Source organism: Mytilus californianus, unplaced genomic scaffold (genome assembly GCF_021869535.1).
Source record: "Mytilus californianus isolate M0D057914Y unplaced genomic scaffold, xbMytCali1.0.p SCAF_6, whole genome shotgun sequence".
NCBI lineage: Eukaryota > Metazoa > Mollusca > Bivalvia > Mytilida > Mytilidae > Mytilus > Mytilus californianus.
This window is the reverse complement of record NW_026262712.1, coordinates 69,289,971-69,317,555: the sequence shown is the minus strand read 5'-3', so window position 1 is coordinate 69,317,555 and position 27,585 is coordinate 69,289,971. Positions and strand designations below refer to the sequence as shown.

Sequence of the window (27,585 nt, the reverse complement as noted above, 5' to 3'; positions counted from 1 at the left end):
TGCTACCAAAATGTAAGAGTCTTAATTAATTTCACCTCTCATTCCACCAAATATCAAACTGCAGATACAAGTGTCACATTATTTTTTTGTCCCCGTTATACTCTTCTCAGTTATAATCTTGAATTTAGGCTTGAGAAGAAAACTTTACTTCAAATTTGCATTCACTAATTCGGAAAGATACACAAAAGCACAACTAAAGAAAAAAAATGTCGCTATCCCTTCGAAATTAGAATTTCACAAAGCAAAAATAACATGTTCTATTTTTATCATACAATCATGTGTAGTTTCAGTTTCAACCATGGTCCTAAATTTAGACTTTACTTTCCCCAAAAATTGCGGATGGAATAGAAGACACCAGTTTATTTCCTTCACCTGCCAGGATAACGGTTGAAAACAGGGAGTTGAATAATACAGTTTTTTTCTTATTGCGATAAATGTAAGAGTGTTAAATTGTTAGTTAATGTGTAATGTATTGTGGACTGAATCTGATGGGTCTTTTTTGTTGTCTTTGTTCCTCGACTCGTAAATGATGCACTAGTGGTTGATTATCCCCCTGGTATCTTCTGACTTTTTATATGAATATAAATCATGCCTTAAAAATTTCAATTGCATAAAAAAAAATATGCCAGCGTTTTTCAACCCACAAATACATATGTCATATATAAATTATTCGTATTACCTACAATTATACACTACTTAGTGTATTTCATTAAAAACAACGGTTTTCAAAAAAAAGTATCGTGGACTCCACTGGAGTCAATTTTGGTTTGATTTTAATCAATTTTGGACGAATAGAGGCATAATTGTCCTTGGTTTATACCTTTGGTTATAATTTTATTGTCAGGCTTCTTACTTTTTATACTTTCTACTTTATTGTATTATATGTAAGGCCTAGGTTAAAAAAAACAAAAAAAGTTATGGTCTGTTTCCCTTCATTATGTACATTTGCCACTTTGAAAAAAAATCTGACCTCCTGGTTTTCTTTTGTAAATTTATTTCACATTGAAATTTTCCTATTTTGTCTCTTTGAAGATTCATTTATGGAAAATGTGTAACTATAAATGGATTAAACGATTACATGCATACCAATGGGTGTACATCTGCTCTTAGCAACAATGTAAACATTCTGATCAGGATCTTTTAAGTTCTTGAATGTTGCATGTGATTTTAAAACGCTATAATGAAACAGACTGTGAGTTAGAGTTATCTTTTCTTAGGTGTTCTGTACCCTCTTAAATGTTTTAAGAAGATCCCCTGGATATATTATAGTTTTGATGTTATGACATATACAAAAATTCTGTTGTTGCTATTTTTTTTCGATTTGATATTTCTTTTTACTCTGTAAAACAGTTTTAATCATTAAACGTATACAAACGGTATATTATTCATATTTGAACTGCATAAACAATCTTACTTCCTGCATATCTTGCGACATGCGTGATGGCATTCTTTATTAACAAGTGATCAGCCCATTCATACGTTGGCGTACATTCATTATAAGCACCTATCACAGACACAACTATTCTTGGCTCTCCACAATTCGTCAAATCATCCCAAATTTGTCCTGGTGGCGGGATTGTTGATGGCTAATGTAATACACCAAGTGTATATAGATTTAACATTCATAAATAAAAGAATTTAAATCCATTTTTCATAATTGGGATCCAATTTATCATGGTTATTAAGACATGCATACTAGGAAAGCGTTTTATTTTCTGACTTATATAGATTTTTGGTCTAGTATGTACTCTCCTATCTTTGAAATATATATTTAAAAAACATATTGTGTTAAGTTTATCAATATTGTTGTAGCATAAATCATGCCGTTGGTTTTCTCTTATTAATTCTTTCTTTTTTAATCATTTTCTGTACTACTCTTTTTTTTTCTTTGCGGATTAAAAGGCAAACACATACCTCTTTCTGTAGTAGTACATTATCAAGCACGCAATATTAATAATCATTATCAAGCATGTGAAATGAACAAACATACTATGGTATAACAATATTTTTATACTATTCTAATAATATAATGAAAATAGTAATAACAATACAAGACCATATATACATACACATGTACGTATATACATGAATAGTCATCATAACATTCTAATCAGTGACCATAACCCAATAGTTCTAGAACCTGTTGCATACTTCCATACTCAATTTTATTTTAGGAAACATATGTTATGTCTTTCGGTTATTAAAACTCCAGATATTACTTCACATAATATCCCCGTAAAATATTTGAGAGAAAACCTATTATCGTTACGAGAATATAATATATCAGTACCATTCATAATTACAATAATATGCATAATAACTACTTAAGAGAGGCGAACAATACTAAAAGGGATATTCAAATGCATAAGTTAAATACAAACTTACAAAATCATCAACAGCATAACAACTATTGCATCTTTATTTCAAGATCAATTTCCAAAATTAAAGTGATCAAGCACATGAAGATTTTTCTGTCATTAAATAATGATTCAATACCTGTCCATCTCGTCCATCTCCTGTCGAGGATTGTTGTGGTTTCATAAGCTAAAATCATCAAGTTATAAAAATAATTAAAACACAAATAAGTGTAGAAGACGATACAACAGTCTGAGAAATAACACATCATTAAAACCGGGAAAAAACCCCGTGCACAGGAAAAATCAGCTGCTTCTGTGTAAAATTGGTACTCGTCGCATCTGAACAATTTTTCGATTGCTCGAATATCATAAATTTGATCTTTTGTATACTGTCTCTTTTCCTTTTCGGTATTTTTTTCTGTATATCTCAGCTATATAGATTTCAAATTGATGTCTTTTTTATCCCTTTTTGATGCTTTTTCAAAGTGGAAACATTTTATTTTGAAAAAAAAACACAAAGGAACAGATCCAAGGAAACGTGTATACACACAACAATCAATGTTTTCGTTGTATGTTTATTTACAGTTATGAGTTGGTTTTCCTGTGAGATGACAGGGGTAACAGTAGATTGCAACTGTCATTGGGTCTTCGATGGATATTTGTGTCAAAGTTAACCAATCCACATGTCTTTGTTTATTTAATTAGCATCTAATTTGATATATGAATATAAATTACTTGCATATAAAAGCTTATTAAAACAATTTTTGATTAAAACATATAGACATTGGTATGACCTCTGCACATCACTATATCAGTAAGAAGGTAAATTTGTGTTTATTACTTAGCAATGTGTAAATAACATTATTCAGAAACCAATTCTGAATGAATAGACAGGCACACGTTTTTATAACATTTTGAAGCAAATATTCATAAATTAGTATACCTGAAATGTATGCATCACAATAATGAAATATACAATGAAAAGATATTGCAAATAAATATGAAAAACAAATATTTACCTCAAATGTAGATATCTGTTGAGGTTCCTCCATAACTTTCTAAAAAATGAAAGAACAAGTTTAAGCTTCGATAGACTTTAGAAACGATTCAAATAATCTGTATTTTATTGATTTCTAAGACCTATACAAAGATATGGTTTTTATGTTTTTTATGGTTATTGATATTTGGTTGATGTCTTAACGTTTGTTAACACTAAATATGTCTTTTTTTACTAAAAACAATATCATGACGACAATGATAGTAATGATATTTATAGGTTTAATAGTGAGAATGGGATATCACTTTATAACAACTCGAGTTATTTAATTTCAATATAATAATAAACGAGCCTTCGGTGGGTTTATTATTACTATTTAAATTAAATAACGAGAGTTGATATCAAGAAATATCCAATTTTCACAAGTTGTTAAATCTATTTATCTTATGGTCAACACTCTCAATGAGAAAATTAAAAATTTCGCGAAATATTGATCTAGTCTTTTGCACATTCCTGTGTGACGTCATATATACTTTTTTGATGTCAAACTTTAATATCAGACATTATAAGACGTTTTGTATGCTTCAGAACGTAATAAAATTACAAAAAGAAGATTGTCAGGTGAAATGTGTAAGTGTTTTGTATATTATTGAAGAAATCACATATGTATGTTGCCATGGACGAAATGTACATCGTCTTAACTTTTGAAAGTCATCAATGACCTAACGAATAGCCAATTGAAATGCCGTAATATTGTCTTGTGATACTGGATAAGCCAATCAAATTAACGCAGACTTTCGTATCATATTTTCCTTTCACACTCCGTGCAGTGTGATACGAGAATTGTCTATTCATACCAGAAATAGATAACAGAGTCTTACTTATCGTTTTCCTTAAAGAATCTACTTTTTCTTCTTTTATGTTTGTGGCCTGTAGAACACTGTTTCATATACTATATGGTGTCTGTTGATTATTTTTACTTTATTTTACCAAAATAAGACCATTGATGAACATCCGAGCGCTGCAAAGGTCAAATTGTTATTGCAATACTACGATAAAAAGGAGGAAACAGCAGTTTACCTACACGTAGAAATCCATTTGATTGTACATGTACAGCAAAGACGTAAAACCTGTGGCTACTTTATACTTAACCTATTTACTTCAAAATCTCAAGATTGTACAGATTCTGAGCACAAAAGTGATTAACAGACATAATGAAAAACGGGGATGTTAAGATTTTGAAACCGTATGTAAAGTGTTCAATAAATCTTCTCTTTGTCTCTTCACTCATTTATCGCTTTCATTTTTACTTTCTTGGCGATGAATTTACGTTTTTGTATTTTTGAAATGATATATAAATAAAAAAAAAAAAAAAAAAAATCACGAAAATACGGAACTCCGAGGATAATTCAAAAAGGAAAGTCCCCAATCAAATGGCAAAATCAAAAGTTCAAATAAATCAAACGAATGGATAACAACTGTCATATTCCTGACTTGGTACAGGCATTTTCTTATGTAGAAAATAGTATATTGAACCTGCTTTTAAAGCTAGCTAAACCTCTCACTTGTATGACAGTCGCATCAAATTCCATTATATTGACAACGATGTGTGAACAAAACAAACAAAAACAATAGGTACAATGTCACAAATAGGGATAAATAGTCTAATACGGTAGGTCACATTCGTGAAAAGGGAACGGGATTTTAGTTACGACATAAGGAACATATCCGATATCATCTGTGAAACGGATATTCCATAACGGTCAACCAACTCGTGATGGCGTCCGTAAAATTTATAATTCATTTTAATTTTAATAATCTATCTCATTCGACAGCTATGTGTATTATAGTTACGGTTACCTTTGGGCTATCTGGAACTTCTTCATCCTCAGTCTGAGTTGCAATTTCATGCACGATTTTATCATATGTTTGTATGGCATCGTCTGTTTGACTGGCAGATGTTGTAGCTATTGGATGCTATAAAACATGCAGGAATTTTGGACGAAAATTTTAATGTAACATTACATTATTATTGATGTCTATCGCTTTGAAAGTATAGAATCCCTCTTGATTCAAGTCCCATACATAATATCATCACTATGTACATATTATTAAAGCAACACAATATTATACAAACGAACGGAACATTTGTCTTGAATGTGCAAAGTTGTTTTTTCAAGACAAAAATAATAACTCAAAAGGTAACAGTTATTATATAAATATCAAATTAACACAATACAGGTACTATATTTGTTTTCTTATTTTCATCAATGTATACCCGAGCAATGAGAGAACGATTGTTAAGTTTCATATACTGGTTAAATAGAAATGTGTTCGTTAGTACAGAAATTCCATATTCATACATTACAATTTTAAGAAATTTCTATTCAACAGGATGACCGGATTTGTTAGGGGATACAATCTTAGTTTATCAAAGCTCGTTCTCATATTTGTTTAATCAAAATGAAATAGAGATGTAATAAAAGTGTCCTCTGCATAATGTTCAATCATAGGGTCGAAAATACCGTAACCTCCTGAGTTTTGAAAATTACAGTTTCGAATGATATGATTTAAGTATTTTGTATCAATTTTCAATAGGTTCATCTATTGAAATGTTTTACTAAGCTATGCATCGCTGTCAGTGACAATTTTGAATTTTGACAAAAACTGTTCAAATTTTACAAGTCTCTTTGTATCTGAAAGAAAGTACTTGCCTTTACTTCTGATGCATATTTACGAAAGTTCTTTTCATAAATTGCTGTAAATTGATATTTGTAATTTGCTAAAATCTCACAAAATTGATTTTTTTTTGTCATTTCAGGCATTTATAATTCCGTAAAAGGTAAGAAATAAGACGTTATTCAGATATAACATCAGTATAAAAAAAGAAAAAAGATATAAATAGATATGAAACTTTTTTTTATTTAGAGTTGAAAAGTTTTGTGATAATTGCCTTAGTCATAAATGAATTTAGGATAAATTGGAACTACTAAAAACACTCCAATAACAAGAAGTTCATGCTCAATTGCTTGTAGTAGTCCAAGACAAATTAAATATCAATCTGTGTTCGTATGCTGTTTATATATCTTTATTATTACGTTATGTTCCTGCGTGTTCACAATATGCGGTTTAAAAAAACGGGAGTGTGATCCTTACACAGAAATTGCTGCAACAGATTAACGAAGAAAAACGACAGAAAACAACACGTTACAATTTTTAAGAGTACCATCATGAACTGGTTGACAGATATGGTGTAGCGGTGTCTCAACTTACTAATGCATCAATATGATTTCGCGATCTTAGATTATAAGATATCAGTATAGTCGTCTCATCTGCCATTTTTCTTAATTGTGTTTTATTCCTGATTGTGACATATTTTGAGTGAGAAAGAGAGATGAGCGATGCATGCTCAGCAGGAGACGATTACCTTGTTAAGTCAACCAGTCTCGTCCCTTTTGGAGTTCAAGCGATTCTCTAACTGTTTGAGCTTGATTTATATCTTCTTAATCTATGTACGAGATTTGAACATCGATAAAATAGTGTCACCTTCATATTTTGTTCTTGTAATAGCATACAATTTCATACCATTTTCCGTTTTCTGTTAGTCTGCAAATTAAATAAAAGTGTATGTACTCCATACGTGCTGCTGATCACATTTGCGGTTTGGAATTTCTATCTATTGACTTTCCATTTTTAATTTTCCTCGGAGTTCGGTATTTTTGTTTTTATTTTTTTTACTTTTTATAGTTTAAGAGACAACAAAACAATTGATAAGCATTTCCATTTAAGGGAAATAATTGTTATTCGGACAATTTTATCTTGAAAAGTGAGTCATTGTTGCAATTAAAGATTCGCTGTTACTATTACAGTTTTCAAAATGAAAGACAAAAAAAAAACATTGAAATAAATCTAAACTGAAAATAAAGGTTCGCCCCTATGTCGCCGTTTCATTTGATTTGTTCCAACTAAAACAATGAAAGTGTGGGAATTCCCGGGTTTTTCCCGGGATGGGCAATACTCCCATAAATGGTTAATATTGGGCAATATGATTTTTAAAGCTTATTTCTACACACAATAGTAAATATATATTGTAGTTTCATAGTATTATTGCTAACTATATACAATTGATACGATAAACATTGAGTCATTTTTTGGGAATGAAAAATTTAATGTCTTCCTTTTCTATAAGAATTCTATATACGAATACAATTATGTTCATCTTTTGGATACGTTGTTTATTTCCAAGCTTTGTTTGAATGAATCAAAAGTTTTTTAAAAAATGCATTTTTGTGAAGTGTTTTAGTTAATTGAAAATTTAATTGCTTTAAATTCAAATTGCTGAATAAACACCCTAAGGGGACATGTCATCCACACTTATAAGAGATGAAAAGGTTGAATATTGTAATACATGTATAAACAAATCTGTGTTATAATCTGAATATTTACTTATTAATTAGTGATGTACATGTAAGTAAGCTGAAATTGTGTAAACACTTTCTAGCAATGCACAAAAATGGTTGAATAGTGATTTTCCTTACATATATAATTAATAAATTCTCTAAATATAATATATATTAAAAAAAATAATAAATTAAATTATTTGACTTCATGTTAGTAGTCAGATCTATCAATTAAGACATTTGATAAAGTTGTAGGAAGATTATCTATAAACCTTATCACGCTTATTGTGAAAACTTTTCAAATTTGTATGTGTGTTCATTGAAAAATAAGGTGATGTAGTATCATTGCCAATGAGACAACTATCCATCAAATTCCAAATGAGGTGGATGCAAGCATCTATAAACCACTATACAGCCTTAGTCAATGAGAAAAGCTTGTATTTCTTTAGCTGCTGGACCAACACTTTCGAAAATTTGTACACTTTATGATAAGTTTCAAACAAATGAACTTATAAATTAAAATTATTATGTCTTATAATAATATCTATTGTATACTGCATTTGTAATTGATCACTAATCAATTATCTTAAAGATTCAGGCCAGTATTTCTTATTACCCAGAATTGCCCATTATTACCCGAAAAAAACCCAGTAAAACCTGGATTTTCCCGGTATTTCCCACTTGGCTGGGCAATACTCATAAAACCCGGGTTTTTGCCAACCCTGCACATTCGTGAAAAGGGAACGGGATTGTAGGAACGACATAATGAACATATCCGCTATCAAATATGAAACGGATATTCCATAACAGTCAACCAACTCATGATGGCGTCCGTAAAATTTACTAAGGGATGATTTTAACTTCACCATTTTAAACTCTTTGTTTAATAGCTTCCTTGTGAGCAGTAACCCTCTATCAACGAAATCATGATCGGAAATACAAGCCCGGGAATATCGTATATTGTTGCACGCTTAACTAGTCAAATTAAATTGTGCATAATTATTTATTAACTGTTATCAGACCTATCGCTGTGAAATCCTTATTGTCAGTCATAGGTCTTTTATTTTGGTTTGTTCTTTTACTTTTTGAACATTCAAATTGTCAAATTAGTCCCTATCAATCTAAATGCCCATATTTTTGTTTTGGTTCTTTATTCCAGTTGAAATTAACAAATACTCAATTAATTGTTTTATATTTGATTGCCATTTCAATACAAACCTAATCGACTGTGTTATGCATTGATATTATTCAGTATCCGATCCTAAATTAAAGAAATGTTCCCGTAATACTGTTTGATGTATGTTTTCGAAAACTACATCCCGATGCTAAAATATGAGTTATTATTCACATTAGACATTACTTACAGGTTCTTTAGAAATGCCTTTTGGAGGGATATCTATATGCTCTAGATTCTCTAAACAGAGTACCTTATTCTAAATAGATAAAAACATCAAATAATCTATCATTCATATAAACACAATATAATTCTCTAACATTTAAAACAAAACAAATGTATGGGCGAGTTAAAACATGTTTTAGTTGTTAAGGATCGATGTGTGCATTAATTGATGTCTTGATTGTAACATAGTATAGCTGTTCAATTAGATTAAATGGTGATTTTACTGTTTGATAACTTTATTTTTTCAATAAAGACATTACGGTTTTCTGTTAAAATTTTATTCTTCATTTTAAGGGAGATGACGTTTACATTTATATTTAAAATTGAGAATCGAAATTAGGAACGTTTCAAAGAGACAACAATTCGACTAAAGAGCAGAAAACAGCCCAAGGCCACTAATGGGTCTTCAACACAGTGAGAAAATCCTGCACCAACATACAAGATTCACAAACTCCCCTTTTTATTTTATATTTCTCTGATTACAATGTATTTCATTTGAAAACATGACATACAAATATATGATCGCAGAGTTATGAAAAAGAATTCACATTTATGACTGTTCTTCCATTATCCAATCTCTCTCTTGTTATATATTATAAGTCTGGAACTTTTAACTGGTCGTGCCAGTCTTTTCCAGCTACACTATATTGATTGACCAGTCTTATCTAGTATCATAAAGAACCAATCACACCTCATATTCAAAATCCACAACAGAGACGTCTTTTGATGCTATAAATCACTGCGGCTTGCAACTGGTTATTTGTATATCCTAACGTTTTCACTTGTGTCTTGTTTTGTCTACGATTCATATATTTGTACCCGATGTTCCCACGATATGTTACTATATCAAAATATAATAACCAACTGCAAATATTGCTGTAGATGCTGAACACGAACTCATTTCAAATGTACAGTATTATTTTCAGTTTTCAAACAAATATCGGGCTTTTATAACAATGTTTAACAATGTTAACGTAATTTTACAGTGTTTCTGATTCTCACATTCTTGTATGCAGTTAGGTATCGTTGTATCAAGTCATGTAAGTGCTATTTTATTTTTACTTATAAGTACAAATGTATGCAAGGAATCTGATGTACAGTAGTTGTCGTCTGTTTATGTAGTTCATACGTGTTTCTCGTTTCTCGTTTTTATATAGATTAGACCGTTGGTTTTCCCGTTTGAATGGTTGTACACTAGTAATTTTTGGGGCCCTTTATAGCTTGCTGTTGGGTGTGAGCCAATGCTCCGTGTTGAAGGCCGTACCTTGACCTATAATGGTTTACTTTTATAAATTGTTACTTGGATGGAGAGTTGTCTCATTGGCACTCATACCACATCTTCCTATATCTAAGAACATTATAAATGTATAGAATAATTAAAAACAAATATAAATATCTAACTGTCGATTACGAATACGCAGACGTTGTTTTCCTCAATCCGCAAAATATAATATCCGCAAAAGAAATAAAACTACCGTATTAACAAGAGACGAGAAAGAGAGGTTTTCATATAACACAGTAGATACATACCAGTTTTGAATCAACTTTTATTATCTTTGGCTTCTTTTGCCTTCTTTTATCCTTAAAAATAAACCAAACTCATCATCCATAGTTCCATAGTTTTCAGGAAATAATAATAATAATAATAATAATAATAATAACAATAATAATAATAATAATGACAAGAAGAAGAAGAGAATGAGGAGAGAGAAGAGGATGATGATAATAAAATGATAATGATAATAATAAAAATTCAGAGATTACAATGAATCGACGACGACGTGGATGAATATAATGGAAATTTTTTTTTGATTTATCATCTTGTCTGGGTACGTTTGAAGAAATATGCAGTTGTGGGGGTATAGTACTTTGTGACAAATTGAATAATGTTCCAGAACTCTTTTTACAGTTTCAACTTTTATATGATACATGTATATATTTATGACTACAACTTACCGGGAAATCTCTAGGTATTTGGCTAGCATACTCAAGATGATTGGGAAAATATCTCGAATATTTCAAAAAGTTTGAATTCTGAAAAAGAATTAAGAAATTATATTCATCACATATCCACATTTTGATACAACCAATGGCTGTAAACGTCAGCATGTTGAAAAGACATTCATTTACGAGAATGTGCTAGCCATTTTTAATGCAATGTCAATGAACCAAAGCATGCTGCTCGCCCAACTTAAAGTCATGCGTTTTCAGTCCAGTCAAATTTTTTTTCATTTGCTAGCATGGGAATGTTGAATTTTTGCGGGCTTTTTTTTTGGGTCCAAAATCAAGAGTTTAATGCTTGTCTTATTGAATGAATGGGATTTATGTTACGCCGCTTCAGCACAAAAAGGCTATCTTTTCGATTAATTCTTATACATAGTTCACCCAAATAATTATGATTCAGCTCAGTTATTTCAATTCACATTTCAAATACTTTTTTTCATTTGTACAAACAATGCTCATGGCATGAATGGTGTTTATCCTTTTCTTGCACAAATGTTGCATTCAAACTATGATGTACAGTATATTGTATACTTTTCAATAACTCGAAGGGATGATGAACGCACGGCAATTATATTTGGGATCACACGAAACAAGTTTTTTCATTTCTTTATTCGACGTTTTGTCATTCGTTTTTTCCCCATTAATGCAGGTGTTATCAACACGTAAAGGTACTCAACAAAAATATAGTAAACAAAAACTTCGAAAAAATAAATTCTTCACGATTGCTTTAACATTATAATTTTAGTTTTAAATCTATATGGAGTTTTTCTTTCAGCACGATAGGTTAGTCTTTTGACGATCCAACCCGGACGATACCAAGTTTCAATTAAATTTGCTTTAAGGAATAAAATAATAACCTATGTAAGGTCACTATTTTGCTTGATTAAAATGCAGACTATAATTCATTTGAACATTTAAGTAATATTAAATTTATCGTGTGTTGTAGCCAATTTTGGTTTTACCTTCTAATATTTGTCCATATTCCTTATAGGTTTAAGGCAGAAACAATCCTTTCTACCGTTCATTAGACTGAAATACTAAAAATCATTTTTGACGCACTGTTTAACTTTTTAAAGAAATAATGTAAAGTTTAATTATTTATGCTACAATCAAGGAACATTACGTGGGATGAATTTTATAATGCAACATTTTTTGTAACACTTTTAAAACAAGTCAGATGTATCACATCCGCATGTAGGATTTTTGAAATTTTTCATTTGCGGGTCAGTTATTTTGAAAAAGGGGTCTCATAGCAAGCCAACATTTGGAGAAATACTAATAAATAGTATATGCATTTATCATATATGACGCTACATAAGCCCCCTTCCCCCCCCCCCCCCCCCATTTCCCCCCACCTTTATAAGCTTCTGATCTTATTGATTAACACTGTATTGGAATACAGTGTTACATGTACATGTTTCACGATTTCGTGTTCTTTTCGTGCCAGTAATTTTACCTTTAACCCTATCAAATGATGAAATGACCAAATAATCTTATTTTCTATCGCATTACAGCCCATACTTGCACTAGTTGCAAGATTTCAGTCTGAAACGGTCATTTTGGTCTGATCAAGTCTTAATCGACTGGATTTACCGCTAGAGAAAAACGTCAAGATTTTTTTAGACTTTCAGACGCTGTCACGATATACCGTGTTGAGTCCGTTCAGTCATGTCAAGATAAACAAGACAGATTATGCTTGCGTCCGTTTCAGTCTGTTAAGACGGTTTCAGACGAAATCAGACCAAACCTAAAAATTTCCTTTCAAATTTGTCTGACTGTGTTTAGATCCGTCCAGTTTGCTAGTATGATACTACGAGTTACGCCTCTTCTGATTGATGATACATTTTAAATTGAGAAATAATTGCTAGAATTAAAAGCGTAACTTCCGAATAAATTAATCAAGAAAATCATCTGTTGATTATTTATTTCTGTCGTTGTTTTGTTGAGGACTTAACAAATTATTCGTCTATAAATGTCGTTGGTTTTATTTTTCAAATTAATGTTAGTTTATTTTAATTATTTATTAATTGTATATTGGCGAATAAAAGTGTACTATTATTTGCTGAAACCTGTATTTAAAGATATAAATTGTCGTAATTTAGTATGTTCTGTTTTTAAAGAGTGAGATCAATGACACGTGCAATAATCAATCGGGTCAACAGCTAATAAACCTAATGATCCATAACGTATGAAAGAAGATTGGCAATTACATGACTACTTTACAATTACATCTATCATAGTATCATAGCTTAGTGTGTGTAGTTCAAGGTTCGAACAATATTATAATGGCTTCTTTCTGAACACTACAGAAGAAGAAGATTTTATTTCCAATGATGGGCACAAAAGGGCATAAACATTACAACATCAATAATTTTTATAATATAATACAAACAATGCGATAAAAAAAAGATTAATGAGAATTATTTAAGTTCTTAAAGAATATGTAGATAAAGAATCTATAATATTTTTTTTTAAATATCTAATGCATTTTAATGCAAGTGTGGTTAATATAGATAATAAACAAACATCAAACAAAAAGCTGACTACAAATGACAGAGTTAACCCTAAACATGAAGATATTGCAAAACCGCAATTTTGAGTAGTCATTTAAAAGATTGGAGAATAGCTGTAATAAGTAAAAACCCAAAATTCCGGAGTAAGCAGTATATTTTTATATCTCGTCTTTTGGAAATCCATTATTTCTTTCTATTCATAGTTATATCCAAAGTTATGTCCTTCGATACAAAATTTTACAAACACATGTACAGTTCGGAAGTTTTTTTTATATGCCTTCAACAGCAATTTGTTGAAATAAATTTATTTATTTATTTATTTACTGTAATTATTTCTTTCTTTATTTTATTTTCTTTCTTTCTTTCTTTCTTTCTTTCTTTCTTTCTTTCTTTCTTTTTCATCTTCGTTAGGCAAGAGTTACGATCCAGTCCTCTCCTCTCAGGCTATCGAAGTTTGGGGACACTTACTCAACCCCACCAGGTAATGTTAACGCACGTGTACCGCGAATACAACCTAGTTAAAGCAGGGTACCAATGTGATATATGTGTGAATTTATTGTATTTCAGCTACACATGTGAAAAGCTGAACGTATCGACAAAACTCTGTAAAGCCACGGTAAAGGATTTGTATAGTAATATCTTACTATACAAGTCCTTCGTAAGGTAAACAGCATTGCCGTGACAGATTTGAGAAAGAGAAATTATTCATTAAAAGTCATTATGCACTAAATAAATTGTCTATAAACGACATGATATTACAAGACTATGTAAATCAATACAGGTTCTTTAATAAAATTTATGTAATACAAATCGTTCAAATAAGGAGAATGTAGACGTGTAAATTCAACCGTGTCCGAACTACTTGCAAGGATAACTAACATTTACATTATTTAGATTTTTTTATGATGTGCGGCAGAGATGTGCGGTTAAATTCCGTATTTGAAAAAAATTGATATGAACAAATGTCGGTATCTGTGTAGTATGTACATTTTGTGTATTATAAAAATTCTCAAATTTAATGTATTTTAAAGGACTTTTTAAGCTACAAATACAAATCCATGTTATATTGAAATAAGCTTTTCGTGTCGAAAAAAAGACATATAATAAAGAAAAATGCATGCAATTATTTTGGCTAGTAGTCCATACATGAAATCGCTTTAAACATAAAGGTCTCAAAAAGAAGATTGCCAAATCAGATCTAGTCCGTAATTCATCTTTTCATCCTTTGCAAGTGATTCGGACACATTAAAACAACGTAATGGTAACATGTCATCTGACAGATGCTAATTGCATGTACTAAGAATAAAGGTGGTGTACTTACAAAATACGGCATCTTAGAGAACAGGAATTAACAAATATATTAATTCAAATTTGCAAATCCAATTCACACGGAAAATCACTGTCACCATCGTTGACCACTGATTCATCACCAGATTTAACACAGATCACATGCATACGATTTTCAAAATAGAAATATATTCCAACAATATCATACAACTTAGGCACGCATATGCTTAAGAAGCCTTTTCGTTATTTTAAAAATACGTATACAAAATTGTGTGCAATATTAAAATTGTATATTTGATACTACTGTTCTGGCATAGATACATATCTCACTTATCCAAGACGTTTTTGAATCTCACTTCAAATTTGCGATTTTATTGATACGGATGACAACACAAGACTAAAGTAAAGACCATAAATTCCCGTGGAAATTTCAAGTGGAAGCCCAGCGGTGTTTAATAAAAACAGAAAACTTTTCGTTTGTTACAAAAAAATCTCAATACATTGGTAAGATAATACTGATTGATTGATGGTGTTTAACGCCACTTTCAGCACTATTGTGACGGTTATGTTATTGGGGGAGGAAGCCGGAATGCTCGGAAAAAATCCGCAGACCTTCGGTAGGAAAACTGACAATCCTAATCAATTAAGATTGGAGTCGAGGGCTTCTGCTAAGTGCAGAATTCTACAGGCTAGTGACACAATAATCCGACTACTTGGATTACTTGGCCACCGAGGCCGCTTATATAATACGGAATGGTGACCCTAAAATTATTCCTATTTGTTTCATTTTTAAATTGCCATTCGCGACGTTTCCAGCATAGTTAATCTAATCATGACTGCTGTGACTCGTTTTCAGCGAACAATATCACTATCTATCGAAATGATAACAAATTTATATAGATAGTCGCAATTTAAAATACATACATGTATATTGAATATAAGAGAGAAACATCCAGAACCAATCTGATTTCAATACAGGTCGATATCTAATTTGCGTTGGTTCGTCAAAGATATGGACATAGTAAAATCACACATTTATATTTCAATTAGATTGTTCTCGAACAGTTTAAGAAATTCGTCATCATCACAATTGTTGGCTATAATGTATAATAATGTGAACATGGTTCTAACAGTACCTATTGTCAATTTTCCTGTTCCGACATGCATGTAATATATGCCACTGGACGTACAATGATCCCAAAAAAACCTATTTGAAGAAATAAAGATACTTCACTCCGTATAGACTGATAGTAGTTATATTAACGCCTGATCAGCTAGAGGGTTGATTCATTTGTTTAGTTAGCTTGTTGGGGAATAAACCATTCTCAATATTGCAATTATGCATAAAAATAAAATGAGAGTAATAAGAGAAAATATAAATACGAAAAGTCGCAGATCTGGTATTTCTTGTATTTGTATAGTTGGTATTAGAGGAAGGAAGACATCCTAGGTCAGGCGTGCAAACTTTTCAGATCACGTGGTACGATTTAAGCTCCCGCGTTTGGCAATTTTAAATAATGATTAAGATCCACCTTCAACGCAGCGAGAAACCCCCGCACCCGGAGGCGTCCTTCAGCTGGCCCCTAAACAAATATGTATACTAGTTTAGTGATAATGGACGTCATACTAAACTCCAAATTATACACAAGAAACTAAAATTAAAAATGAAACAAGACTAACAAAGGCCAGAGGCTCCTGACTTGGGACAGGCGCAAAAATGCGGCGGGGTTAAACATGTTTTTTGAGATCTCAACCCTCTCTCTATACCTCTAGCCAATGTAGAAAAAACAACAGTACGCACAGTAAAACTCAGTGTTTAAGAGAAGTCCGAGTCCGATGACCGAATAGGAAACAAAAGAAAATAAACAAAATGACAATAATACATAAATAACAACAGACCACTAGCAGTTACTGACATGCCAGCTCCAGACCTCAATTAAACTGATTGAAAGATTATGTCTTCATCATATGAATATCAGGCACAATCCCTCCTGTTAGGGGTTTAGTATTATACCATCATAAAATATATGAGAAGAACATAACCCGTGTCATGCCAACAACTGGTTTTAGAATAAATATGTTTAATTCCGATGCAAAGACCCTATAAGTGAATCAATATTAAAGCCAAAATATGCAATCTTTAATGACCTGACAACAGTATCGTAACTATATCCCTTCTTAATAAGTCTGTTGAAAGGTTTTGTTAGCTTTTGAGGTGAATACTGACATTTTTGTGCTTTGTAAAGAATATTACCATAAAAGATTAAGTCTATATTCGTTGCTGCATAGAAAGCCGATAAAACGTTTTTTGTGAGTTTTTTGTACTGATAAATGCATAAATTCCAATATTGATAATTTCGTATCAAATAAAATTTTGTCCCGAATAAAAACTGAATTTCAAATCAAAGAATAAAAAAAAACGAGTATTCGATTTGATTTATGTACACTACATGTCGTATGAAATACAGGTAAGTCCACCGGATTTAGCAGTTAAATACAGGGACAAATTATTATATTACCCGCAAAAAATGACAATTACCAAATTTGTTTATCATGTAGGAATATTGTATAATAATTACAACAGTGTATTACTGCTAATGTTTATAATTTCAAACAACAAATTTTGAGTGTTCAGGTGATGTTCACATCTATGTTCAAAGCATGACAGGCTAGTTACAAATGACACATATTACAGCGACCATGGAAGTAATATATTGAGGGACGACACTCTGCACGCAGATTTCTCTCGGTCGCAGGATGGAAGTATAATAGATTTCTCTCGGTCGCAGCATGGAAGTATAATACTTCCATGCTGCGACCGAGTGAAATCTGCGTGCAGAGTGTCGTCCCTCCTCTGACTTGACATACTACACATTTATAGAGTCTTAACATCGCGACCATAACAAGTAAGTCTGCCACTTTATATTGTCCTACAACTGTTTGACACCATATTATCATATGAACCTAGGATCTAAATAAAGCTTTACATCAAACAAAAACAAAATGAATTACATAATTTTTTTCTTTTAAAAGAAAATAGCTATGCATGTATATGCCTTCATCTGGGACTATCATACTAAAAAGTTTCACGAACTTGTAAATACTTTACTTGTTTCGCTATAATGGTCAGAAATTCGAAAATGAATAAGAAGTCAAATTTTTTTTTTTTTAAATCGTATAACCAACAAATAAACGGGACAAGAAACTGGGCAACGAATACGATTTTTTACTGCAAAACCTTGAAAGTTTATATGAGACTTACTATTTTATTTTATTCCCAAAATCTATGACTTTAAAACACAAAGTTAAAATTTCTAAAACAGGTAAAGATATTTGGTGTTTGTCTATGCAATGGCGGATTTACCGGGGGCATAGTGGGCGCGTGCCCCCAGTCCATATCACCAGAAAAGTTTCTAACATAATTTTATTACTACTGAATCTGCTTATCTAAAGCGAAAATTAATCACAGATTGATTTGACTTCTTAACTGGCCGTTTATTAACCCCAGCTTTAACATGCATGATGCATATGCCATCTAGTCAAAATTTAAGTTACACACACACACACACACACACACACACACAATAAAATAAAAGCTTACTGCTATGGTTGCCATCTTCAGTGCATTTTCAATCTGAAATAAACAAAAAAATGCAGTTGTCTTTTTAATCCTCTAGGTTGCAATTTGCTCATAAATATACAAACAAAACACATACAATCAAATTGTAGTACATGTAATTGAAATTATTTTCATTTTGAAGAAATGTTAAAACAATATGTGATACACATATGAAATATTGCCAAACTAAGTGAGTTTTACTCAAAACTTTAATCGTTAAGTATGAGCATATTTAAAGTGTAATATCGTTTATATTTATAGAGATTGTATAATCTAAAGGTATTAAAATGCCATTTTTGTTTACAAAAGAGAACAAAATATGCATATTATCACAATATATTTATTATTTGAAAATATAATATTGATCGTAACCAAGTACTGCAAACATGATTTTATAGAGTGTTCGTCAGATAGACACACATTCCGGTAAATAATTGTTTTTTGTTCTTAAATGCGCTCTATATTTGATGGTCCACAAACTATACACAATATGATCGAAATACTTTTATTGTTTTTCGAAAAGACCTTTATCGTGACGTCAAAACTCTTGGTTTCTAATTTTGCAACACCTCAACTCAGGACTTACATTAAAATCATAATCAAAGTTCAAAATGCAGTAAAAATGTTTGGCCAATAATTACCACAGTAGGTATAGTGTCAACCTGGAAATCGTACTGGAGTGATTTGACCGGTTTAATTAGAATGAAATACGACACACCCGCGGGTTCGTGACTGAATTAAAGTTCCTACGCCTTATGTTTGGCCTGGATTTTAAATATTCATATCATCATATAATAAAGTCATGCTGATTATAAGGTGTACAGTGTTCTCTGCTTTTAAGATCTTTCGCTGTTAACCAGTCCTGATTTCTTACTACATGAACCTCAACCGGAAACTATATATGACATAAACTATTGGTATTGATTCAAACCGAAACTTTATAATTATTGGTTAATTATTGGTAATATCAATTATGTGGAAAACAAAAAGGCCTGGAATGGTGTCATTTTCTATCAACACCATTGTTCTATGATATTTATATAGAATGTTGAATTTTATGATTCGTCGTGTTTACATCATGCCAACTAACAAATTGAACCTCGTTATTTTCGTAGTATCGATATAATAAAAAATATTAACAAACAGACTTGCTATATTTCATGACATGAAATAGATACATAAACTTAATATACAAGGTTATATAAGGTTGGTTAGTACTAGTGATAAAAAGATACTATAAGAAAATATATTTTTTGTGTTATAAAAGTTTGATGTAACCTTCTAATGCTAGCATTACAAAATATAGAATAAAGCCATTGTCAAGTCAGAATATGACAGTTGTTTTCCATTTTTTTAATGTGTTTGGGCTTTTGTTGATTTTGCCATTTTATCAGGGAATATCTGTTCTGAATGTTCCTTTGTGATCGTTTTTTGTTTGTTTGTTATTTTATTATTTTCATACACATACAAATAAAATGTCAAAGATAATGCATACATGGAATCTATATATCCTCAAAGACACTTTACCCATATTCTTGCATTGAAGATGACATTTTGAGAATAATTTTAATTTCATATGTAAGGGTTTTTTCGAGATTTGTTTTAGAGTGTAATCCAAGTTTGATCAAGTAGCCTACAATGTAAATGTCAGTGCATTCATGTTTAAATAATAATGAAAAGGTTTAAATATAGTATGTGTCACAACACGAAACCAATAGATTGAACCGGTTTCATTTACTGTTTGTCTCGTTCGCTATTTGTTTAATCTTTCTAGATATGGAAAACAATTGCATGAACAATGTTCAAATGAAACTACGGTGAAGGAGAGTCTGATCAAGTGTATGTCATACGTGGTCACACAGGATTAACGTTTCATGATGGTATCTTCCTTTTCATCTGAATGAAATTTTGAGATGATTGTTCTTATTGATTATTGTATAATTCAATTTATTTTTAATGTTATTGTTAATGGGAAAAGCACTGGGCGGATTACATGTGTTCTTCATTTGACGTAGTTGACTATAAATATTCCTAGACTATAAGTCTATAGTCTCAAAGTTAGGTAAATAAATAGAGAAATATTTTGCTGGTATGAGATATTCTCGCAAATATATCCTTAATATACAAATCAAGTAAATATACGAATTAAAACATAAAAATGACCAGTCGCATCGACATGCTGAATTTCTCGTGCGTTGCATGCATTATCCGTCGTGATACTTGCTATTTAGACCAAAACTGAATTATAACATAGGTTATCAGACACATTTGGAAAATTTATAGATAAGACGACGAAAAGCATGTCACTCGAAAGTCGACACGCAGCCACACACTGTTTCGATCAACGAATTCATTGATGGTGACCATACATTTGTGTTGTGTCTATATCGATCGATTGTTCTTTCTCGTAACTCTATAGCAGTATTGTTTGCGTTTAAAACACACAACTGAACTCTGCTGTGTGTATATATGAAGACATGTATTTGGCATACGGTGGGGTAGGTGGTAAATTGCTGCTGATAAACGGAATAAAATGGTGGAACTGAAATTTTCACATGTGTCATTGATCCTCGTTTGAAATCACCAATCTCTGTATATTGCAATAATGAAATGCATACATGAGCAGCATGAAATAATTAATATGTATCAACGTGATGTTAAAGAACATATAAAGGCTTTTTGTTTTCCTTGCGAATGTTTTGTCAATGCTTTTCGTATTTTATATTGCGGTTTTGCAATAGATTAAAGAAGTTTGAAGCCTCGATGCACATCTGTAGCATACAAATATAAATATTGATGTCTGACACACTTCTGAACATCTGACAATGTCTGAAGGATATAAATTGGTACATTTATGATACATGTTTTATTTTTTATTCAAGGGATACAAAACAAAACAGCCTTTTACCTTATCATGAATGGGAATATAAATAAATCAACCACACTCGACAAATACGTTGTCCATAACAAATACCCGGCTAGTAATGATCAATTTCTACTGTTTATTTGTAATTTGGATCACTGTGGTTTTTCAAAAAATAAGATTCTTGAAATAAAAAAAAACTTGTATCTTGTAAAACAAATACTGTTTAATAACAAGTTGTCGTCGTTGAGGAAAGGAAATCAACATTGTTATGATTCGGAAATAAGATTTATGAGTTGGTTAGAATGTACATCTGATCGATACCATGAAATGTTCAATGGTTAAATTTTACTGTAGAACCAAAGTAGTAACTATCTAAGAAAAATATGTAGTTTATCATACATGTAGACAGGCGTGCTATTTATCGTTTCTTTTGAGGATTCGTGTGCAGGTATTAAACACAAAGATGAGCTATTTCCCTTGTTCCTTTGAATGTTAATTAAGTAATCATGACAAATAAAAACCCTGCCAGTTCGATTTACAATAAAAACGGATCATAAATTTGAAAAATAATTCAATACAGGAACAAATTTAAAGAGATCTCTAATTTATCCTTCAAAAATCATAATGTATTTTCTAACAATATAATGATTTATTCACCGATCACAATAATGGATTCAAAAAATTTAAAATCCATGTCATTGATTTGACTGACAAAAGAATAAATGAATAGCGTAAACTCAACTCAACTTTAACGTGTTATTCTCACAATTATTTAAAAAATATTTCTCACATTATAAATTTAGTAGTATTAACAGAATACAATCAGGGAAACATCACTACATCTAATTCCGATCATTCTTCCTGTGGAATTCTTTGCGATACACTTGTTAAAATCAAGGTGATGAGATGAACTTTCAGAAGTAATACATATCGTAAAAGTAAAAATAAAATGTCATGCTAAATGTGTGGACAGAAAGCTTAAAAATAAAACACATTCGTGTGTCTTTTTTTTATAATTTCAGAAAATACCATAATTTTTCCTGTAGCATTCTTTGCGATATTATTGTTCGGATCTAGTTGATAAAAAGAACATGCAAACATAATCCATGCAATATAAGTCAAAATGAAATAGGAATTGAATTCATGAACACACAGACAAAAAGACACATGCAAGTATGTTAAGTCAAACGAGTGGATATTGATAATGTCATGATCTTTTTTTTTGTTTTATTTCATTCAATACATGTTGGTAATATGCGAATACATTCTAGAAGAATATCTCAGATATTCATGTGAGAGAAGTACAAGTAGTATGGCCTGTTTCGATTGTAGAATGTTTCGTTTAAAATCTTAGTAGCCTTATATCAATCATTTTGATAGGTTTTAGATTTTAGAGAAGTTAACAACTTCTGACATCAGACTCGGACTTCTCTTGAACTGAATTTTAATGTGCGTATTGTTATGCGTTTACTTTTCTACATTGGCTAGAGGTATAGGGGGAGGGTTGAGATCTCATAAACATGTTTAACCCCGCCGCATTTTTGCGCCTGTCCCAAGTCAGGAGCCTCTAGCCTTTGTCAGTCTTGTATTATTTTTAATTTTAGTTTCTTGTGTACAATTTGGAGTTTAGTATGGCGTTCATTATCACTGAACTAGTATATATATTTGTTTAGGGGCCAGCTGAAGGACGCCTCCGGGTGCGGGAATTTCTCGCTGCATTGAAAACCTGTTGGTGACCTTCTGCTGTTGTCTGTTCTATGGTCGGGTTGTTGTCTCTTTGACACATTCCCCATTTCCATTCTCAATTTTAATAATGAAAAAAAATCAAAATGCAATAAAGTTATAATTGATTTGCAGAATTCAGATACAAATAAATTGCCGAAAATTAGAAATGTTACAGCTTTGTAAAATTATTTCAAAATAGGAAAAAAAAATCCAGTTTTATTTTTATTGACTTCTTATTATTTATTTTGTTTTCATAAGATTTAGGTTTTAAGGGAAACATTGCAAAAAATATATGAATAATCCTTTATTCGTGATCGTTATAATTGGCATAAGCGTAAACTATTGAAAGGTAAAAGATATGTATTTCAATTTCATTATGTTTGTCTATACCTGTATTGTGTTCAGATAGTATTATTAATACTTCATTACAAAAAGTTTTGTTTTTATTAATAAAATGATAAATCTCACCTTTAAGAACAATATATTATCTTGGCATTCCCACCAATGTTTCAAGTACTTTCGTTTTACATTGATTCACTAACCTATGACACAACAGATATTGAGAAGAAGTAATTATATTATTTGAATAATGCACCGGTAATCTTAAATGAATTATTTAAAAATGGTGTAACAGAATCCTTTAACACAACAAACTTATTTCATCGACATTTAAAAATGCAATCAATGTTAGCATATATACTCTTCTTTTTTCAAAATGCATGATATATGTTCTTACAAGATAAATTTATCTTTCGCCAATCAATATCATGTACCTAACGAGGATTGTTAGCCATAATGAGCATGGAGTTAGCAATTAAATTTAAATGCGTTGATATTATTTAGAAAGAAGTTGCATAACCGATAGCAATTTTATTGCATCAGATTCGCATGTCGACCATACGGTTTATATATAATAAATAATCCTTTTAATACCTGTTAACAGGTTCATAAGTATGCATATTAATCTCTATCAAGAGACGGTACACATCAATATCAAGAAACAAACACGTGAACATATGTACATATACGCTATGATAAGTTTTCAACCGAAATGATTTTTAATAATTATTCAGAAAATTACAAATGAAGAGGACACATTTGTCTATACACTTACTTTATGTAGGATTTGTGTTTTTGTTCTGAATTACAGACACATACATAATGTGGTGGGATAAAACTAGTTTGAAGGAGCCAACACTCCACTTACCTGCATACTTAGTTTTCTCTATGTCACTTTCTAATTTTCAAATATGTAAAATTAGGACAAAACTTGTACGTTGGCCAAGATATTCAGACTTCTGAATATTGATCTATCAGTATTTAATATATCTGTTCGTCGTAAAAATTGCTCTTCAGCATTTAAAAAAATGTAAATGTTGCAAGGACAAAAGTAAATTGCCGGAAATAACGTCCTTATGCATGGTAATATCTACATTGTTTATTTGTTTGGTTTTTTTCTTTCCAAAAGCTGTATTTCAAGATACCAGGAAGTTCAAAACTGTTTTTTGTTTAGTTTTTCCTTAAAAAATTGCATTCGGGACATTCTGTATCTCGATTACACAAGTCATGTGCAAAAAGTTGAATCTGAACAGGCTTAATTTATCTTTGACGGCAGTTCTTCTCCTTAAAACGTATTACATAATCTATACTTAGTTATATGTCACATCATAGCATATTCTTCTCTTTCCAGTTTGGGTTTTTTTTTCAATCTTAATCTTACTTTTTGATTGTTAGATAGAAAAAAAATGTGTGAACCGGCACTAGTAGCAAGATTTCAGTCTGAAACGGTCATTTTGGTCTGATCAAGTCTTAATCGACTAGATTTACCGCTAGAGAAAAACGCTGTCACGATCTACGGCGTTGAGTCCGTTCAGTCATGTCAAGATAAACAAGACAGATTGTGGTTGCATCCGTTTGTCTGTTAAGACCATGTTCAGATCAAATCAGACCAAAGGTAAAAATGCTGTTTAGATTTTGTAAGATCGTATTCAGTCGTGTTAAGAATTTAAATATTCGCATGCAAAACGGGCGACACTTTCTCTGTGTTTATCAAGGGTTGTTCCCCTTTATTAATAAAATCGGCAAAGAATGGAGGGTATTCTTTTGTGGTCTTTTAATATTATATTGTATGTCTATTATTAAATAACGTTTTCAAACTTACAATTCATTTTTTTCCCGATGTTTTTTCAAGTCAACATTTAATTGGTTATATAAGAAAGGCATACTTGTTGTAACCGGAAAAGTGTGTAAGTCATAAAAACATTGCAGTCGTGCTTTCTGGCATTAAGTAATTAAGTATTTATTCATTCAGTCTGTACATATATTATGATTAGTAATAAATATCATATATGATCTTGAACAAATTTTCGTCTGTGATTTAAAATAATTGTTCTTAGCCATATAGAATTTGTCATGGAAAATGTATTCTGAGTATCTTATTTACTTTATATTTTTCTAATGTTTGACAGATGACAGATGTTTAGTGAAGGTTATTTACATTTCAATATACGGATTATCTGAGCAGTCAACCGAAACGGGTTGTTAAACACTATTTAAATACTTATAAATACCCGTGCAATGCTGTGACTGTTTTATCAATGGAAGTTAAGTGAACCATATTTCGATGTTTATCATATAAAAGGATACACCGGATAAAATTATTACATTTACAAATTATCAAACATTGTTTCAAAATAAATGCAACAAGAATGCAATCATATTTCAAAGATCTATGTAACAGATTATATTGAGTATAGGTACCTATTAAATCCGATTTTGATACTTCTCTGACCTTTTTTAGCATCAGGTTTTTTTAGCATGAACTAATACAAGAATAAAATATATTATAGTAAAATATAAAATGGAATTAGTTAAGAAATGATTGGTAAAAAGAATATGTACAGAATTATAGATCTAGTTTAGGGTTTATATTTCTGTTTCGTAGCAGATTTGTTTTATATAGCACCCGTGTTACTTCTCATTTTAAAAACAAAAAAAAGGCTTGGTACCTAAACAGCTTGATGGTGCTTCTAAATATATATCCTTTTCATGATTAAAATTTAATAAATCTTCATTTATCAAGGCTGGTGAACAATTTATCAAACTGTAAAAAGAAAATGTGTAATAAAACGTAATTATTTCAAGATTTTTCTCTTATATATTCAATCAATTGTCAACAAACTATTTGTGACTTTTTGTCCTATAAAATTTGTAACTTTCTGTCCTGTGACTATTTGTCCGCTGTCCGCTAGAAATGACCTCCCGCACTCAGGGAGAGAAAGCTGCCGAGACTACCAATGCTAATTGTTAGATATAATAATAAGTACACCAGTCATTCTCAATTTTATATTTATGTTATCAAAATATGCATGCTGGTGCGTAAAAGAACCTGTTTCAAATGTTTCAGTGCAACCGTTTTGTGTCCGTCGTCGTCTTTCATGCATATCAAATGTTGAATCCACTGTTTGCTGTACATCGTCGGTTGTTAAAGGAAGTCAAGCCTCGGTCTTCAAATTTTAGCCTCCACTTAGGTAATGACCAATCAACAGGGGGGGGGGGGGGGGAGGGGGGGGGGGAGGGGCGGAGGGGTGCTTTTTTTTTCTCTCGGGACAAACATTTTTTTTTCCTTACTTAAAAAACACTAAACAATTTTCTATATTTTATCATTAAAGGAACCGATATATACTTTAGATATTAAACTATAGAAGTTGAATTAAAAAAATTTAAAAACAATGAAAAATCCCTTGGTAAACAAATCTAAGGTCTTGGTTAAGTTATTATGCAAATCATTGTCATTTTTTTTAATAATAGTGTAACCAGTTATGTAATTTGACACGTGTCATACGGTTCATGGATTTTCGACAAAATCAAAGAAAAACCGGCACGTGCCTAAACATTGTTTAATTATTCACCATGAGACCTAAATTAAACATCTAATTAAAGATGTAAATATGCGAGTGTGGGTGGTAATGGTTTGGGGTGTCAGATCATCGTTTCTATAGTTCTATATCTTTAATTTTTTTTATTGTTTATTATTCTGCCAATTGATTCGTATTATAATTGTCCTTAACATTCATGTAATAGTTTCCACTGAGCGTTAAGCAACCAACAATCCCCTCTTTATTCTGTTATTTATATTTATTTATATTCATTGGACCCGTTTTCTCTTTTCTGTAAACCCCATCAGTGACCCCATTCATATCCTCATAAATGGTGACCCATTCCTAGCCTCATACATGTATGTACGTTGTAATTGAAACAGGAAAAAATATACTGTCATATATTACTGTATGCTTGAACTAATGGATAAATGTTACGGTAGTAGTTCCAGATAGATTATGTTTTATAACATACAATTGCGTTTTATTAATGATTATATATTAGACAATGACACTCACATTTTTTTATGGAAAGAGGAA

The 27,585-nt window shown here is 31.1% G+C and overlaps 2 long non-coding RNA genes across 2 annotated transcripts; both read right to left on the bottom strand.

Annotated features, from left to right (window-relative positions):
* Positions 1-1,377: 1,377 nt before the first annotated feature.
* On the bottom strand, positions 1,378-5,333 carry LOC127706482 (uncharacterized). Its single transcript, XR_007984478.1, has 4 exons — positions 5,215-5,333; positions 3,377-3,415; positions 2,497-2,544; positions 1,378-1,586 (listed from the first exon to the last, which is right to left on the bottom strand). It is a non-coding gene; the product is annotated as an uncharacterized LOC127706482 (long non-coding RNA).
* A 3,785-nt stretch (positions 5,334-9,118) lies between these two features.
* LOC127706484 (uncharacterized) lies at positions 9,119-18,600 on the bottom strand. Its single transcript, XR_007984480.1, has 4 exons — positions 18,559-18,600; positions 11,110-11,187; positions 10,684-10,734; positions 9,119-9,187 (listed from the first exon to the last, which is right to left on the bottom strand). It is a non-coding gene; the product is annotated as an uncharacterized LOC127706484 (long non-coding RNA).
* Positions 18,601-27,585: the final 8,985 nt, after the last annotated feature.